This window comes from Dasypus novemcinctus, chromosome 17, assembly GCF_030445035.2.
Source record: "Dasypus novemcinctus isolate mDasNov1 chromosome 17, mDasNov1.1.hap2, whole genome shotgun sequence".
NCBI classification, from domain to species: domain Eukaryota; kingdom Metazoa; phylum Chordata; class Mammalia; order Cingulata; family Dasypodidae; genus Dasypus; species Dasypus novemcinctus.
The window spans coordinates 61,260,759-61,277,120 of NC_080689.1; the positions used below are offsets into that span (position 1 = coordinate 61,260,759).

General features: G+C 48.3%; 1 pseudogene; it reads right to left on the bottom strand.

Moving 5' to 3' along the window:
• Positions 1-5,183: 5,183 nt before the first annotated feature.
• Positions 5,184-16,011, bottom strand: LOC131273748 (C-type lectin domain family 4 member F-like; annotated as a pseudogene).
• Between the last annotated feature and the right edge of the window lie 351 nt (positions 16,012-16,362).

Here is a 16,362-nt window from a genome sequence, read left to right on the forward strand (position 1 = left end):
GAAAATCAACATGCATTAACCACAAAGAAAATCTCAGTAAATTCCAAAAACATAGCACATGTTATTGAATACTGGCTTCTAATGACGCAAAGCAAGAAAACCCTAAAAAAAACAAAAGAAATACAGGCCAAAAAATCAATAAACACATCTCATTTACAGTTATAAATGACACAAAATAAGAAAACAATGAATAAACTATCAGGAAGTCAAATTCCAGCAACATACTAAGAAAATCATACACTATAACCAGAAAGGTTACTATTCAAGACATGCAAAGGTCATTCATCATGAGGAACTTTTCATGTGATTTACTATGTTAACAGAGTAAAGGATAAGCATTATTATTATTATTTTGATAGACATTGAAAAACCATTCAGTAAAATTCAACATTCAATTGAAATTTTAAAAATACCTCTTTTTGATTTGGAACTGAAGGGAATTTACTTTATAAAGGGTAATTATCCCAAATCAACAAGCAATAAGCAATAGCGCAAAACTAGAAATAGTCACGTTAATGTAAGGAACAAGACAAGGATGTCTGCTATCACTGCTTCCAGGCAACATTGTTCTGGAAGCTTTACCAATACAACAACAACAAAAATGTAAAAGATGTAAATTCCAGAAAAGAACAATCATGGTGTTAGACATTTGCCATGATTACCAGGTCATCAGGCTGTGGCTCCATTCCGACTGACTGAGCAAGCTGCCTACGTGTGGAAGACAGCGTCCCCCCCAAGAATGAGCCATATCACTGTGAGTATGGAGCAGAGAAGGACCTTCATCCCTTCCAGGCCACCAAACTCTCCTGCATTCCAAGAAAACCCTACTGCCTAGCCCACCACCCCAAGCCATACACAAGAACTCACTCTTACAGCCCTTTATTGACCCAAGGCTGTACTTGGACCCTAACCCCCTCCCCCTGAACTAACATTTCCCCGCCTACTGCTGTGCTGTATAAATTCACATCTGCACCTTCCACGAGGGGGCTGAGGTCTCTCTTCAGAACCCACCATGCTGGTGGGGGGACTAAAGTCTGTTCTTCAGACCCTCTCTGTTGGGAGAGCTTCTCAATAAATTCTTTGCTTATGCTCAGTCAGTCTCCGTGTCCCAGTGAACAGCATTTTTCTCCAGCATATGGTGCCAAAAGCCCGGGACTGGGGTCCTGTTGAAACTGATTGACTGGTGAGGGGTCTCCCCTCCTCCACGGCTGAATGCCCATCCAACACCGGACATCGGATCTCGGCTGGGTGAATTACGGATTTCTCCACCAGAGGATCCTGCTGTCTCTCTCTCTCTCCTTTCTCCCTGTCCAGGACAACCCACTGGGAAAACCTAGCGGTAGGTCAGGATCCTCACCATTCCCCAAGGGCCACTCCAGGTGGTATGCCTGCGTCCTTGTGGGAAGAAACCCCTTGGCTCCAGGGATGTCTGGCTGCAAGAGCCGTTTCCCATTTCCTTGTAGATATCTGACTGAATCTCGGGGACGCCTGTCTCTCTCAGAATCTCCCCCATTCTAGAGATCCCTGGTCTCACCCAGGCCACCTAAAATAGGGAATTCAAGTTCACCTCCCGCCAAACCACACCTCTAGGCTGTTTCCTTCATAAACTTAAAACTCTGTACCCGAAAGGAGACATGAGACCTAAAAAACTCATTTTCTATTCGACCTCTGTGTGGCCGCAATACTGATGTAGGCTCTGGGTGGGGGCTGTTCATATTTTCGTAGATCACCTGAGCGGTATGTTTTCTGAGCGGTGCCTTTGGAACAGTAAGAACTGCAGCCCTGCCCTTGGTAACTATGAAAACAACTCCAGTCCCAGAGAAACAGTCTATAAACTTTGAATATTCAGGGGAAATGCAAACCAATATGCTAAAAGCTTATCTAGAATGTATAAAGTCCATGCTAAAAGCATACCCAGGATGTGAAAGATATATGCTAATTCAAGCCTATTGAGCACTGAGACAAAGAACCATTGGCCCTTCCTCTGTATGAAAGGAACTCAAAAATCTTGTTCCAGCTCAGGTTTTGGAATGAGAAGCTCCGAGCCTGGGTGGTTGTAAATAAGTCATTTTTCCTTCCCAAAAATTATTCCTGAGTCCTGGTCTTTCTAAATGCAAATACTTGACCCTCTTGACTTCTACAGCAATACCAATTGGACAATAAAAATCAATACATTTTAATTCCCAAGTTCTCCAAAACTTAAACAACTTTATCCAGACCAGTGGCAGACATGCAAGATTCCTTACGCTCAGGCCTTCTCTCATCTTATATCCTTTTCTTCTTTTACACCAAAAAACTCTCCAAAAGCTTTCTTCTTCCTTCTTTCTGCCCCCCAAATCCTCCAAAAGCCTTGAGTTTGATCCAGCTGATCAGACTCCCTGCACTGCCTCCATGTATTCCTGGGACATCACCCCCACCCCCACCCTCCTCATTCTCTGACCTCCCTTCTTCCCCTATTGTAGAAGTCAAGAGAGATTCAATTATTTGGGTATAGAAAGGCCAGGACTCAGGAATGATTTTTGAGAAGGAAAAATGTTTTATTGATGGCTGGCCAGACTCAGGAAATTTCTGTTTCAAACCAGAGCCCTGAACAAGATTTTCAAGTTCCATTTATACAGGGTGGGAGTCAAATGGTGCTTTTATGAAAGAAAATGAACTTCTTTGTTAGTTAAGTGTTTGCCTGAATACCAGGTAGGTTTGAATTAACATATCTCCCACATTTCAGGTGAGCTTAAATTAGCATCTCGACTACATTCCCTCTAGATGCAACTTTGAAAACGCATTTACCCTTACATCCTTTCTGAACATTCACAGCCTATAGGGTTGATATCACTTAATTGGATTTCTAAAGACTAGGCACACTTGGATACAGAATTAGATAATTTTGAATTTATGCAGAGGCTATGTTATATTTCCCACTTGAGGCCAAGTCCCCTTAAGTTTCGGCATCACCACCATCAGAGTCTCCCTGGACTGACTGGTATGCATATAGTTTGCATTGCTAAATTACCTTCACGATTGGCATTGTTGCCATGGTTACCAAGGGCAAGGCTGCAGCTTCTCACTGTCCCACACCCACAAGTCAGGACACACAGCTTAGGTGATCTACGAAGAGATAAACAGCCTCCCACCCATAGCCCACATCAAGCAGGGAAAGCAAAACTGTGACCAGGAAGCCCTACAATGCCCTGGGTTTCTTCCTGGAGGCTCTTTTTGGATGAGGTCCTGTGAGAAGGGGGTTTCCAAATGGGGCATGACAGTCTCGCTGAGCTGAGGCAAGGGCCAAGTGGGATGGGAGCTTCAGGAGACTGAGAGCAGTGGAATTTGGGCCAGAGGATACAGAGGAGGAACTTTGCAGGGCTCCAGAAATCTGCATAGGGTTCCCTGTGCATGCACAGAATGGTAGACCTCAGACCCAGCAAAGAATGTTCTAGAAATTCTCATTGTATTGTGGTAGCAGAGAGAAGTCAGGTGTAGGTGGTATCCATGGCCAGGACGCGAGAATTCTGAGAAGGAAGATGATTTGTTTCGACTGGCCAGACTCGGCGGACTCTTGTCCTGATAAAAACGGAGACCCGAATAGAATTTTTGGGTCCCTTTTATGAAGACTCTAAGAGTGGGTAGTCAAACGGTGCTTGTATGTAACAGGACTTTTTCTTAGTTTCTTTAAGTGTCTTATCTGAGTATTAGATTATTTCCTCCAGGTCAGCTTAACAAATATCCCCTACATTCCAGGGGGGCTTGACACATTTGGCTTGCATCCTCCTTGAGTATCCAAAGCCTATGGAGTTTATACTTCTCAACTGGCTTTCTAGACACATTTGGATATAAAATAAGTATGAATTTATGCACAGACTATGTAGTATATCTTGCTGAGCTGGCAGACAGCAGAGTCCCTAGAAGGGGGAATGGGGATCATGGGAAGAGGCTGAAGCCAAATATAAATCATGATAGAGATGAGGCAAGTCCAAAGAATAGGAAAAAAAGGTTTTTGGAGTTGGAATATTGCTAGTAAAATCCAGCCCCAGCCCCCTTTGCACACAAAGGAAATCCGGGGAACCAGAGCAATGGCTAGGACTTCCTGGGGATTTGGAACCCCTACAAAGTCCCTATTGAAAAACTTCTACTGTTTTTCAATGCACTAACTAGCTGCAAACCCTGAAATAAAAAATAAAATTGTGCCTATTACAGGACAGACAGACCCTGAGGGCAGGAGAGTGGGGGGGAGGTGGCTATAAGAGAGAAACACGCAAAGGGCTTTCATTCACTCATCAAGTGTTACTGAGGACCTGCTGTGTGACAGCCTGTGCTGGTTGTAGAGGTGGACACTGAGGAGTGCACCAGGGCAAACCATTGGTCCCCTGCTTACTTGGCATCAACGTCTTGAAGTGTGATCAGAGCCAGTACTGAGGTTCTTAGCTTCTTCTTGAGAAAGAATTCAAGGACAAGCCACAAGTTAATTAGGCAAACAATTTATTGAAGCAAGAGAAGGAAAGTGCACCTGCAGGGATGCACAGAAGGGGGGAAATGCAAAGTTCTGCCCTGGGGTCCCCTGATATATGGGGGTTCAGGGCTCGAGGGGGTGCCCTGATTGGCATACTTGAGACACAGCAGGGGAACTCTACTGGGAGATCCGATTCCCTTAGCGGGATAGGGGCTGGGTTAGGGGATGCTGGTGGGGGGGTGATTGGCTTCTGGCTACTGTCCCCGAACTCTGCAGGGTGTGCTGACCACCGGTGATCACCCTCTGGTCACTGTCCATGAGGCGTGAGGTAACCTGAAATTGGGTGGGGTGGGGGTGCTGCCCCCCTCGCCCTGTCCCTCTTTTCCGCCATGTAATGAGGTTGCCTCCAGATCACAGAGCCGCTGGGTGTGTGCTGTAAGCTGCAGGGTGTGTGCTTGTTAGCTGCCCTTCCTAATTTGCCCATGTGCTCAGCACATTCATGCTAGCCAGCAGGCCAGTGCCTCAGTTTCTCTTGCCAGGCTTATTAGGCTTTTCTGCCCCTTCCTCCTTAGGTCCCTATTCGATCCTGCCTCCAAAGGGTTAAACAACAGTTCAAGGCAGGACACCCAGGAGACCAAGTGGAAGCCCCAGAGAGCAAGCAGAGGCCAGAGGCTCGCAGGCAGCAAGGAGGAGGCCCAGAGCTGGCCGCCGGGAGGGACCCCTCGGCTCTGCTCTGCACTCAGGCCATATCGTGGCCCATGGATTTCTTGCAGACCCACTGGTAGGTGGCATCACAGTATATGTCATTGCACATCTGCTGAGTATGGACAGTCCTCCGTGTGCCCATTCCCATTGTCCAGTTGTCCAGCTGGTCTATGCTCAAAAACCTGGAAACAGAGGGACATTATTCAGCTAGATACAGGCAGTGGCCCTTGTCCCTGCTGGGGCACATGGAGCTAAAGTGACACAGCTCCCCAGTCCCCTTGCAGCCCCAGAACAGGGACAGAGCTGTGATGCCCTGCAGGCCTGAGTCTGCTGAGGACATCCTGAGTCACTGATGATCCAAGGATGGGGAGGGTGTCTGTGAAGCAGCAAGTTGGGGAAAGGAGAGGGTAGGGACCTTTCAACTTCCATCCCAGAACTCGCACTCAGATCCCTTTCAGATAGGGCCCCTTGCAACAAGGCCTGAGCAGGTGTAGGAAGGGGGTGTTAAAGGAGAGAACAGGAGGACCCTCTGCAGCCCCAGGCCCTGTCCTGTCCTGACGTCCTCTGGAGGGGCCCAGTCAAGGCTCCATGACTGTGTGACACACACAGCACTAACACTTACTGGGCAAGGACACACACGCAACTCCAGCCAGGCCTGAGGTGTGTGTCCAGCAGATGGACTCACCTTTGGCTCAAGGCAGCATTGAAAGGCGTCCCATCCACCCAGCGCCAGGAGCCCTCCTGCCCCTGTCAGTGAGGCCAATCCCATGGTGAGGGGCACTCGTGAACTTGGTCAGAAACATCTGTAAAGAGGAGGCAGTTGGTTGTGTGACTCTAGGTGTGAGGAGAAGCTTCTCCAAGACGTATGGAGAGGAGTCTGGGCCATCCCCAACTGGTTGCAGGGCCATGAGGCCCACGTCCCTGCAGAGCTGGACCCCTCCCTGCTCCTTCCCTGGTGTGTCCAGGGTCTAAGGAGCAGCCAGGGACCTTCGGGGAGGCCCAGCTTCCCATCATGTGACTGTCCCTACCTAGTCCCAGCCCTGGATACAAGGTGTGCTGTCCTGGGACAACAGCTGGCCAGAGCTTCAGGATGCTTCACAAAGCAGCACGGCCTTTTTCACACCCACAGAACAGTGTCAGGAGCGCCCTGTGTGCTGGGCAGTCACGTCAACTGAAATGACCAGAGCTAGTGAGGTCTTTTGTTAATAACCTTGACACGTCCTGAGGCCAACCCCCACCAGATGGCCACCCTGGGCCTTGATGGCCATGGTGCTCCTCAAATCGAATGTGTTTGGCCTTCCCAGGAAGCCTGGGTCTCCTGCTCACGTGCCCTGGACGGCCATGGGATTGATGGACAATAAAATTGAGATTCATCTGCACCCTGTGGACCAGGGGCATGTGGGGGGGCACTGGTGCCACTTGGATGCTGTGCAGTGGCCTCCTCTGCTCTCAGTGCAGAAATTCCCAGGCAAGCATGAGCAGATAACAGCAGAAAGCAGTGCTGGAACGCGGGACTCGGCAGTTTTGCACAGGAAGCTCAGGGACATCTTGTTTTCTCTAGTCTTCTCAAAGTTGGGACAAAAGTGAACAAATGACATGAGCTGGGTGCTTCAGAAAGCGCAAAAGCTACTAGCAAACTCTATTCTCCTCTATTAGGAGAATCAACAGAACTTTCTGAAGTTGTTGCAGAAAATCCAGGACTTGTCAACAAATCTTGGTACCCAGGTGGTTGGTGATCAAGAAGACACTGAGTAAACCTTCAGGACTTGTTCAATGATGGACTGAAGCAGCATTTGAGAAATATGTAAAATCTATTTAGGAATGAAAAGAAACTAATCTGAAGCAACTTAATCCAGAATAGTTATTTTCAATTGTGGTAGATAGGGATTTACAATGGCAACTTTTTGCAAGATCAATGGAAAAGCTACATGTTGCAGCTATACTATTAAAATAAACTTTGAAATAATTGCACATAAACATAATACAGTATTTTTTTCACAGCACCCTGTGACTTAGGCTACAATCTAGTTATTATATTCAGAATTCACAAAATGACCTGAAAATAAAAACTACTTCTAAAAATTATGTAATTCAATGGTAACATTGTTATCATAAGCTTTATATGATATTGTAACCATTGCTTATTATCCTACTAATAAAACATTCAACTTTTTCATTTAAAAAAGTCAAGATTGTAGAAGTGGCTGTGGCTCAATCAGTTGAGCTTCCATCTACCATATGGGAGGCCCTGGGTTCATGTCCGGGGGCCTCCTTGTGGAGGCAGGCTTGCCCGTACCTCACAGAGAGCTGCTGGCCTGCAAGCCCTAAGGAGAGCCGCCTCAGGAAGGTGACACAGCAAAAAGGGAGGCAAGTAGAAACACAGAAAAGCACGCAGCAAATAGACACAGAGAGCAGACCACAAGCAAGCCTCAAGGGGGGTGGGCAGGATAAACTTTAAAATAAATGAATACAGAGACCCAGAAGTATGCACAGCAAATGGACACAGAGAGCAGACAGCAAGCAAGCCTCATGGGGGGAGTGGGATAAATTTTAAAATGAATGATTACAGAGACACAGAAGAATGCACAGCAAATGGACACAGAGAACAGACGGTAAGCAAGCCTCAAGGGGGGGATAAAAAAAATTTCAAGCCTGATGACTGGAGAGGAAGCCCAAAGGGACCTGAGAGGCTGAGGGAAAGCATGCTCCCTCATGCTCTCAGGGTGCCGCCCCACCACCCGCCTCTGCCTGCCCTGCTGCTGGCATCTGTCCACCTCCGGGAATCTCCCCCACTCATTGAGGACAGTGGGGTTTGTTGTCCAGGTTTCCGCCTCCAGTGCAAGATGCTCAGAGGAATTCAATATTGTTCCCTGCCTGACAGGAGACATGAAGGTTATGGGCTGTGCCCTCCCCTAGAGGAGGAAGGTCAAAGCACCAAAGTCCCTTGTCACACACCAACCCTGTCAGAACCACCCCAAGCCCCCAGCTCTGACCTGCCCTTCCTCAGAGGACACCGATGCCAGGTGAGCTCCTTGGGACACACAGAACTGCTCAGCCTCCTCCAAGACTTCTTGACATCAGAAAAGTAATACAAGCTCCCCTTGAAGAACTTCCAGCCTTGCAGGAGCAGCCAGAGAAGCTGAGCTGGAGCAGAGGTGGGAGGAGAGGGAACCAGGGGCTGATGGCGGATGTCCCAGAGCTGTCCTTCCTGAGCCCGCCAGCGGCTGGCTACTGAGGCCCGTGTCCTTGAGGTTTGGTTCCCCAAGGGCAAGTGCTGCTGAGACCATGCCTCCATCCCACTACCCAATTCCCCAGGGAGGGGCAGCTCAAGACGCCTGGCTCAGTACTCCTGGGACACTCAGCTCTGCTACCCAGAAAAACTCTCTGCCGAGACATGTGTTTTGTGATCATATCACTTTATTTCCCATCTCACTGCTGCTACCGTACAGTCCTCTCCATCTCAATTCCCACCATCTGTCTAGGAAGTTGTCCATCCAGCCAGAGACTCCTTTACTTCCTTGACTTGATCTCCATCCACTCTGGCTGCCCACACCCAGGACTATCCCAGAAAATGAAGAGCTGTACAATACAAAGAGTGAACCCTACTCTAAACTATGGACTCTAGTTAATCATATGATTATAATAATTGTGGTTCATCGATTGTAACAAATATACCCACTAAGGGAGAACGTTAATCATGGTCAAAGCTCTGAACTTTCTGCAGGATTTTCCTGCAAACCTACAACTGCTCGAAAATTTAAAATTTTTAATCAGAAAATCACTTTTAAAACTTCAAAAAAAAACCGAGGAAGATTTTCCAGGTGATCAGGTCCAAGTAAAGCCTTCCAGACAGGGGAAGTGGCAGGTACAAATGCAGGCAGGCATGAAACCACATGGCTGGAGCTGACATGTGCAAACCTGGGCTATGGCCCCCATGCAAGGGGTGGCAGAGGAGCCTGGAGAGGCTTCCGGCACTAGATCTTATGCACATAACAAGGAATTTGGATTTTTCCCTGTGAGCAATGGGAGGCCCTGAAGGGTTTTACCCAATGGCTCAGGTTTACACTGTAAATATTTGAAAGTGATGCAATGTGAAGGCACAACAGGAAAAAAAGACCATCCTGTTTGGGCCAGAAACATCCATCAGAACCCAAATGCAAAGATCTCAGGAAGAGACAGACAGCGTGGACCAGGCGTTCTCAAAGTGTGTTCCCTGGACAAGCAGCATCGCGCCTCCTGGGAACGTTGCAGAAATGCCCCTTCTCAGGCCCAGTGCAGAACTGCTTTTACTGAAATTGTTTCTGAACAGTCTGTTTTTAACAAGGCCGCATGTGATTCTTATGCTCTGAGGCCTCAGAACCAGTCATCCAAACCCAACCCAATTAGGGCCCACCAGCAGCCTCTTTTTATAAACAGTGTCACTGGAGCAGCCACACCCATTCATTTACATGTTCTCTTTGGCTCTTTGGTTCTCTTCAGCAGTGCAAGAGGACAGCACTGAGGAGCCATTACAGAGACTGTGGCCCACAGGTCTCAATTTTACTATTTGGCCCTTTAAGGAAAAGTTAAAGTAATGATACTGCACCCTGAATGCCCATGTTTTAAAACTTCGTGGTGCTCAGGCTAAATCCCAGACCAAAATCCATAAGATCTCTGAACATGAGTCCCAGCCATGTGCTTGGGTGACTCCAATGCACAGCCAAGAAGGAGCACCTCTCAGTCTATACTAAAGCAGGAGGGCAGCAGTGGGGCTCGAGGAGAGGCAGGAAGGAGGAAAGACTTCCAGGCACTGGTCCCCATGGCCAGTGATTCCTTAGACTCGACTGGAAACAGGGGAAAGAGCAGGGGCTCGGCACTGCCTGCCAAGTCCTCATTTGTCAGCCCCCATCTCTCCAGCAGCTTCTCGCAACCATCCCTTCTCTCCCCCAGCTCCCTACAGGCATCCTGCTTAGCAAGTGACCTCCTATGCCACCCAGAAAGAGATGTGGTTAACAGCAGCTCTTGCAGTCTTGTGTTCCCACATCTGCACATGGACACCAACTTCCACACCTGTTCCCCTCCCAGCCTCAGAGATTCAAGTACCATCCCAACCTCCTTTAAGGCCAGTCATGCAATGTGCATTTGACTCCCCTCCCTATCTTCAGCCTCCACCTCTTTCCTGTTCCCCTTCCTTGAACCTCAGGTGAAGCCTATCTGAATCTAGAAACTCACTCTCAAGTACACCAAAATATTAGCAAGTGGTTCTGCTGGAAAGCAGGCAAATTTTCATGGCAATACTGATGCTTGTTTTCTCATCTTGCAATTTTTTAATATTTGCCACACTGTCTATAATTAACAGATAGATGTTGTAATGGAGGAATGGCTGATTTGATTTTTACTCCTCCCCCCTTCTCACCTTCCCTCTCAGCTATGTTCCTTGACAGACTCATACACCTGATCGATTCACGCCCGACAACCATGATCTGCTTCCACCGAAATTTCATTCCAATGACTTATTAATTGCCTAGCCTCGGTGGATGCTTTTCGATTATTTTACATGGCCTCTCTGGCATGTGCCAGAACTGACCACTCCCATGTGGAAATTCTCTCCTCTTTTGGCTTTCCCACATGAACATCTCCCAATTCCCTTGTCCTCAGTTGGTTCACACACACGTCTTTCCCTTCTTGACCCCTGAAGCTTGATTCCTGACCCCACCCTCAGCCCTCTTCTGTGTTTTGTCTCATGGAAACCACCCACTCCGACTGCTGCAACCAGAATCAACATACCCGGGGCACCCAAGCCTATGCCTGCAGCCCTGGCCTCTCTCCTCAACTCCAGACAGCCTGCAGGCGACATCCACTTGGATGTCCCCCAAAGCACCACAGCCAGCATGTCCAAATCTTGCTGCTCCTCTTCCTCCTTTATTCCTCAGTTGGGGACCCCTCCGTTAAGTCACCCAAGTCAGAACCTCAGGGTTCTCCTTAAAAACCTTCAGTGGCTCCTCATTTTCTGGAGGATGAAAGCCAAACTCACTCAGAGGCCTTCCAATCTAGCCCATGTCTCTCTAGCCCTGGCCACCCCTCTAGCCCAGGGTTTTTCAAATTGCAATCACCAACCCATTAGTGGGTCATAAATTTGGTTTATCAGTTTTGACAAGCTTTGCTCTTTTTTTAAAGAATAGAATATAAAATGTCAGAGTGAGTTCATGCAGGAAGGGATTTGCTTTTTGAAACCTGCATAGACAGATTACATAGATGAGTAGATAGAAAGATAATAGATTTCCTTCCCCCCTTCCACAAAAGATCCCTTCTCCCCTTTCTTTTTGCCTCCCCCATCTCAGTTCCCAATACTTGCTTCTAACTTAACACCTCTTTCACCAATCTATATGACTTTGCTTACAGGTCTGTCTCAATCTTGCATCTTGTAACCTTCTCAAGAGCAGGCATCATGTCTTATTCATCTTTAACCCCTGACATGTGGTAGATGTTCATGAAAGTGTCAGACACATGCTTGAATGCTGGCTACAAGGTTAAGTGCGTTACCTGTGTAGATTCATTTGATCCTCCCTGTGAAGCAAACCTATTGCCCCCATTTTGCAGGTGAAGCTCAGAGAAGGTAAGCAACTTGTTCAGGTTCACACCGTTTGTGATAGCTGGAAGTCACAAACAGGTTGTCTGGCCCTACAAGTACACTCTACCATTACCACATGCCTTCATCACAAAAATCTGGTTTGCAAAAGGAGATATTTTGTGGAGAGATTATAAGCCACCTGAGAGCAGGGACATAGTTTCTCATGTCTTCTGCGCTACCGCCTGGGCACAAAAGAGCCGTGTTTATTCGATTTGTCCTCTCTCTACCACCCTTGCTCTCTCCCAGAGGGGACACATGCTTGAGGCTAAATGGGCAGAAACATCCCAGCAACTCTGCCCTCCCCAGGGTGGACCCTCCCTACCACTTACTTTGGTTCCTTTGTAGCTGCTCCTGTGAAGCACAGGCTGCACGGAGGGTCTCCAGACTGCTCTGCTGCTCCTGGATTTTCACACTTAGTGAGTTGCTATTGCTCACATTAACTTGTAGCCTCTGGATCTCAGCCTGTGCCTTCTGAAGTCTGTTTTCACACATGTGGGTCTGGGAATTTAAGGCAGCACCTTTCATTTCTTGTGTTAGGGTCTCTAACTCCCCTGGCATTTTGCAATACTGCTCTTATTCCTGGGAGCTCAACTTTTGTCTGCTCCATCCCGCCCTTTGCCTTTTGGGTCTGGGCAATGGCAGTTTCCAATTCTTTTTTAACAACTGAATCACTTCACCAGCCCTGTCCAAACGACCTCTTAATAACTGGATCTCAAAAGTGCTGTTGTCTACACTGCCTTTTATAAAGATCTGGGTCTGGGAATTGAAAGCACTTGCATTTCCCAGACCTCCCCAGAGCCTCTGGATCTCAGCATTGGGCCCTTCCAAACTGCTGCTTAAAACCTGGTGCTGGGTCCTTAAAACACTGACCTTCTCCAGGTTGCCTTTCAAAAGGTGGGTCTGAACACTGGCATTCTGTAAACTCATATTTGCGAAGTGTAAACCTGCCTTTAACACCTGAATTTCAGCCTTGGCATTTTCTAGGCCTCGGCTTCACATGTGGGGTACAACCCTGGTGTTTTCTGAACTGCTTTGTAAGAAATCTTGGGTCTGGGAATTCAATGGGTTTGCATTCTCCAGAGCTCTCTTTAGGCCCTCGATCTCAGCATCAGCGCCCTCCAAGGAATTACTTAACATCTGGGTCTGGATATGGCAGGTGCCAGCATCTTCTAGAACTCCTTTGACCATCTGGATGTCAGCACTGGTGTTTTCCATGTGGCTGCTGAGCGTCTGGATCTGAGAACAGACATTGTCCACCTTGTACTTCAGCATCTGCATCTCCACAGCCCAGATGCTAGAATGCTCTTTAAACAGCTGGAGAGCTTCTTTATCTCGGCCAGTAGGCCAAAATGTTGGGAATCTTCAGGGGAGGAAATGCAGAGGTTAGGCAAAGATGCCCATTTCATGGGGAAGCATAGAGATCAACCAGCGTGTTCTAAAGATTTCCATGGGGAGATGCCTACACCATGGACCTGAGAGCACCCCCAGTGGCCTGTCGCCTCCCTGACCCTGGACCAAGCAATAGCCAAAGATCTAATTAGCCATCACACCTGAACTAACAGATCCAAAGCATTGAAATTGTTGCTTACTGTAAACTAGTTACCCCCACACACACCAAGAGTCATGCTGGTGAGACTTGGATGCTTTTGCTGTTGTAACTGAACTTGAAAATAACTCATTATATAACTTAGAGCTGTTGAAGTTTAATTCCACAGAAATTTCGCCAATAGAAGTGTCGTAGAGAAAAGAAGATGTGAATAAGGCCCATGTTTAGTCCTGAGCTATATTTGTACAACTACCATTGAGCCTCTTGACCTATCATTGTTACTCCTGAAAACCATGTAAACCACAAACAAATTTTCTGATTACAAATTCAGGGGGGGGAAATACAATAGGAACAAAATGGGTGCTCCTAGCAGAAGGCCCCTGTTCAATCCGCAGTGCTATGATGGAGGTGTGCTAACCTTCAGGTCACACGGGGCCTCTGAGCTGAAATCGCCTCTGAAAGGGTTGGGCAACCCTACAGAAAACAGAGGACAAGAGTCCCTTCAGAGCAATTTAGGGATATGAGAGCCCTGAGTGAGAGATCTTGGCCGCCAGGGCCATTCAAGGAAACTGCAGCCCTTTCCTCTGCAGGGTCTTTCCCAGCAAGCCCACCTGCCACTGCCCCTGGTCTTGCCATCACCCGTGGCTCTCCTCACGAGCAAGGACTCAATTTCACACATCCATGGTCACCGCCTGGTTCCATCCACCCTCAGGACGCCTGCCCTATTCCTCAAGCCCTGGCTAGGGGAAGTGGGAGACCACCTGGCCTTTGGGGGTGTGAGAAGAATGGAAAGGAAGTCCAGGTTGATCTTCAACACAGAAGCAAAGGCAATTCAGTGGAGAAAGCATAATCCTTTCAACAGATGGCCCTGGAACAACTGAATAGTAATATCCAACAAATAAAAATAAACTTCAGGGAAGCGGCCTTGGCCCAACAGATAGGGTGACCACCTACCACACAGGAGGTCCGTGGTTCAAACCCTGGGCCCCCTTGACCCATGTGGAGCTGGCACATGCGCAGTGCTCATGCGCGCAAGGAGTGCCGTGCCATGCAGAGGAGCACCAAGCTCAAGGAGTGTGCCCTGTAAGGAGAGCCACTCAGCATGAAAGAAAGTGCAGCCTGCCCTGGAGTGGCACTACAACAAGGAGAGCTCACACAAGAAGATGACACAAGAAAAAGAAAGACAGATTCTCGGTACCGCTGATAAGGATAGATGTGGTCTCAGAAGAACATGCAGTGAATGGACACAGAGAACAGACAACTGGGGGGGGGAGGAATAAATAAATGGAATAAATAAATCTTTTTTAAAAAAAGTAAACTTCACACCTCACACCTTTATACAAACAATAACTCAAAATGAATCATTGCCCTAACCTTTAAAATTTCTGGAAGAAAACAGGAGAATATCTTCATGAATTTGGGCAAGGCAAGCAGACTGAGAGAAGATATTTGCAAATCACACATTTGATAAAGGATTTGTATCTAGAATACATAAAGAATTCTCAATATTCAACAAGATGACAAACCCATTTTTTAACTAGACAGAGCAGATTTGAAATAAAAAACTGGAAACAACCCAAATCCCATCAACAGCTAAGTGGGTAAGTCGTGGCGTAGCCATAAAATGGAACCCAGCTCAGCAATAAAAAGGAATGAACTACTGTGCACGCCATGGCAAGGGTGGAACTCAGGATAATTATGGTGAGTGGAAGAAGCCAGAGGACAAAAAAGGAGTATGTCCAGTCGATCCCTTCTATGTCTATAAGGAGAAAATGCAAACTAATCCACAGAGACAGAAAGTAGAGCCACAGTTGCTTGGGGAGAATGAAAAATGGAGTAGAGGGATTACAAAGGGTTAAAAACTTTGGTGGGGGGGAGGGCAGGTGGTGAATGTGTTCAGCATCTTGACTGTGGTGATGGTTTCATGGGTGTACACGTATCAAAACAGGTTGTGCACTATATGTGCACTTTGTGATGCACATTACACTCAATATACCTACATTGAAAAAAAATGGATTATGCCCTCCTCTAAAGAGGCCAGACCCACTGAGGGGCCTGGGGATGGCAGGGGAGAGGCTTGTCCTGGGTTCTGAGCCTCCCAACACTGGCTCCCTTCCGGCCCTCCCTCCCTCCACTGTGGCTCCTCACTGTCTGGTTCCACAGGTGGTGGCCAGGTGTTATCTCCCAGATGGAACTGAAACCCCTGGAATGAGGGATCTGCCTGAGGTTGTTGAACTGAAAGACCCCACTCCTGGGTCAACACCACCTCTCACCTGGGGCCTGGGGACAGGGTGCACACACCCCCTAGCGGTTGGATTCCAGAAGGAGGGAGTTGGCTCCAAGCCCCTCTCAGGGTCTTCCCTCATGAGCTTTGGTTCTGGAGAGGAGCCTCCCCCTTGGATGGCGGCCTCTGTCTGCTCCCAGGAAGCATCTGGCCCAGACCTGGGGTGGAGGTGGAGTGACCCTCTGGGTGCATTCGGGGTCCCTAGAGGGCTTTGTGCAGGACGAGGAGGAAGAGCCATTGGGGTTCAGATGCGCGAGGGGCTCACCCACAACAAGGAGAGCCACGAGGGGGGAGAGCACGGCCACCACCGCCAACACCAGTGTTGCCTCAACACGCCTCCTCATCTTGGAGCCACAGAAACCACTGCCGCGGGGCCCGTCCCTGCGGGAGAAGCCAGTGTCCAGGACGAGCATGTGCTCCATGCTCCTGCCCCCTCAGTCTCCCTGTCTGTCCTGTGGATGAGAACAACGGCCGTGGTTATCACACAGGGATTCTGGAGAAGAAGGAGGAGCACCTGAGACGAGAGGGGCACCTGGGGCATTGTGGCATCACACAGCCAGGTAGTCCAGCTGGGAGCACAGCACCCAGAAATGGAGGAGGATGGCAGGGGCGGGGAACCCACAGAAGAGGAGTTCTGCAAGCCTGTCGGAAGGAAGGATGGAGCAAACGAACAAACAGGAGCAAAGCTGCTTCACGGGTCCTGCCCACAGCAAGCTCACACCCTGTGGGGCTGCCACCACCCCACACCCTGGCACGGGGTCCCTGGATCCTGA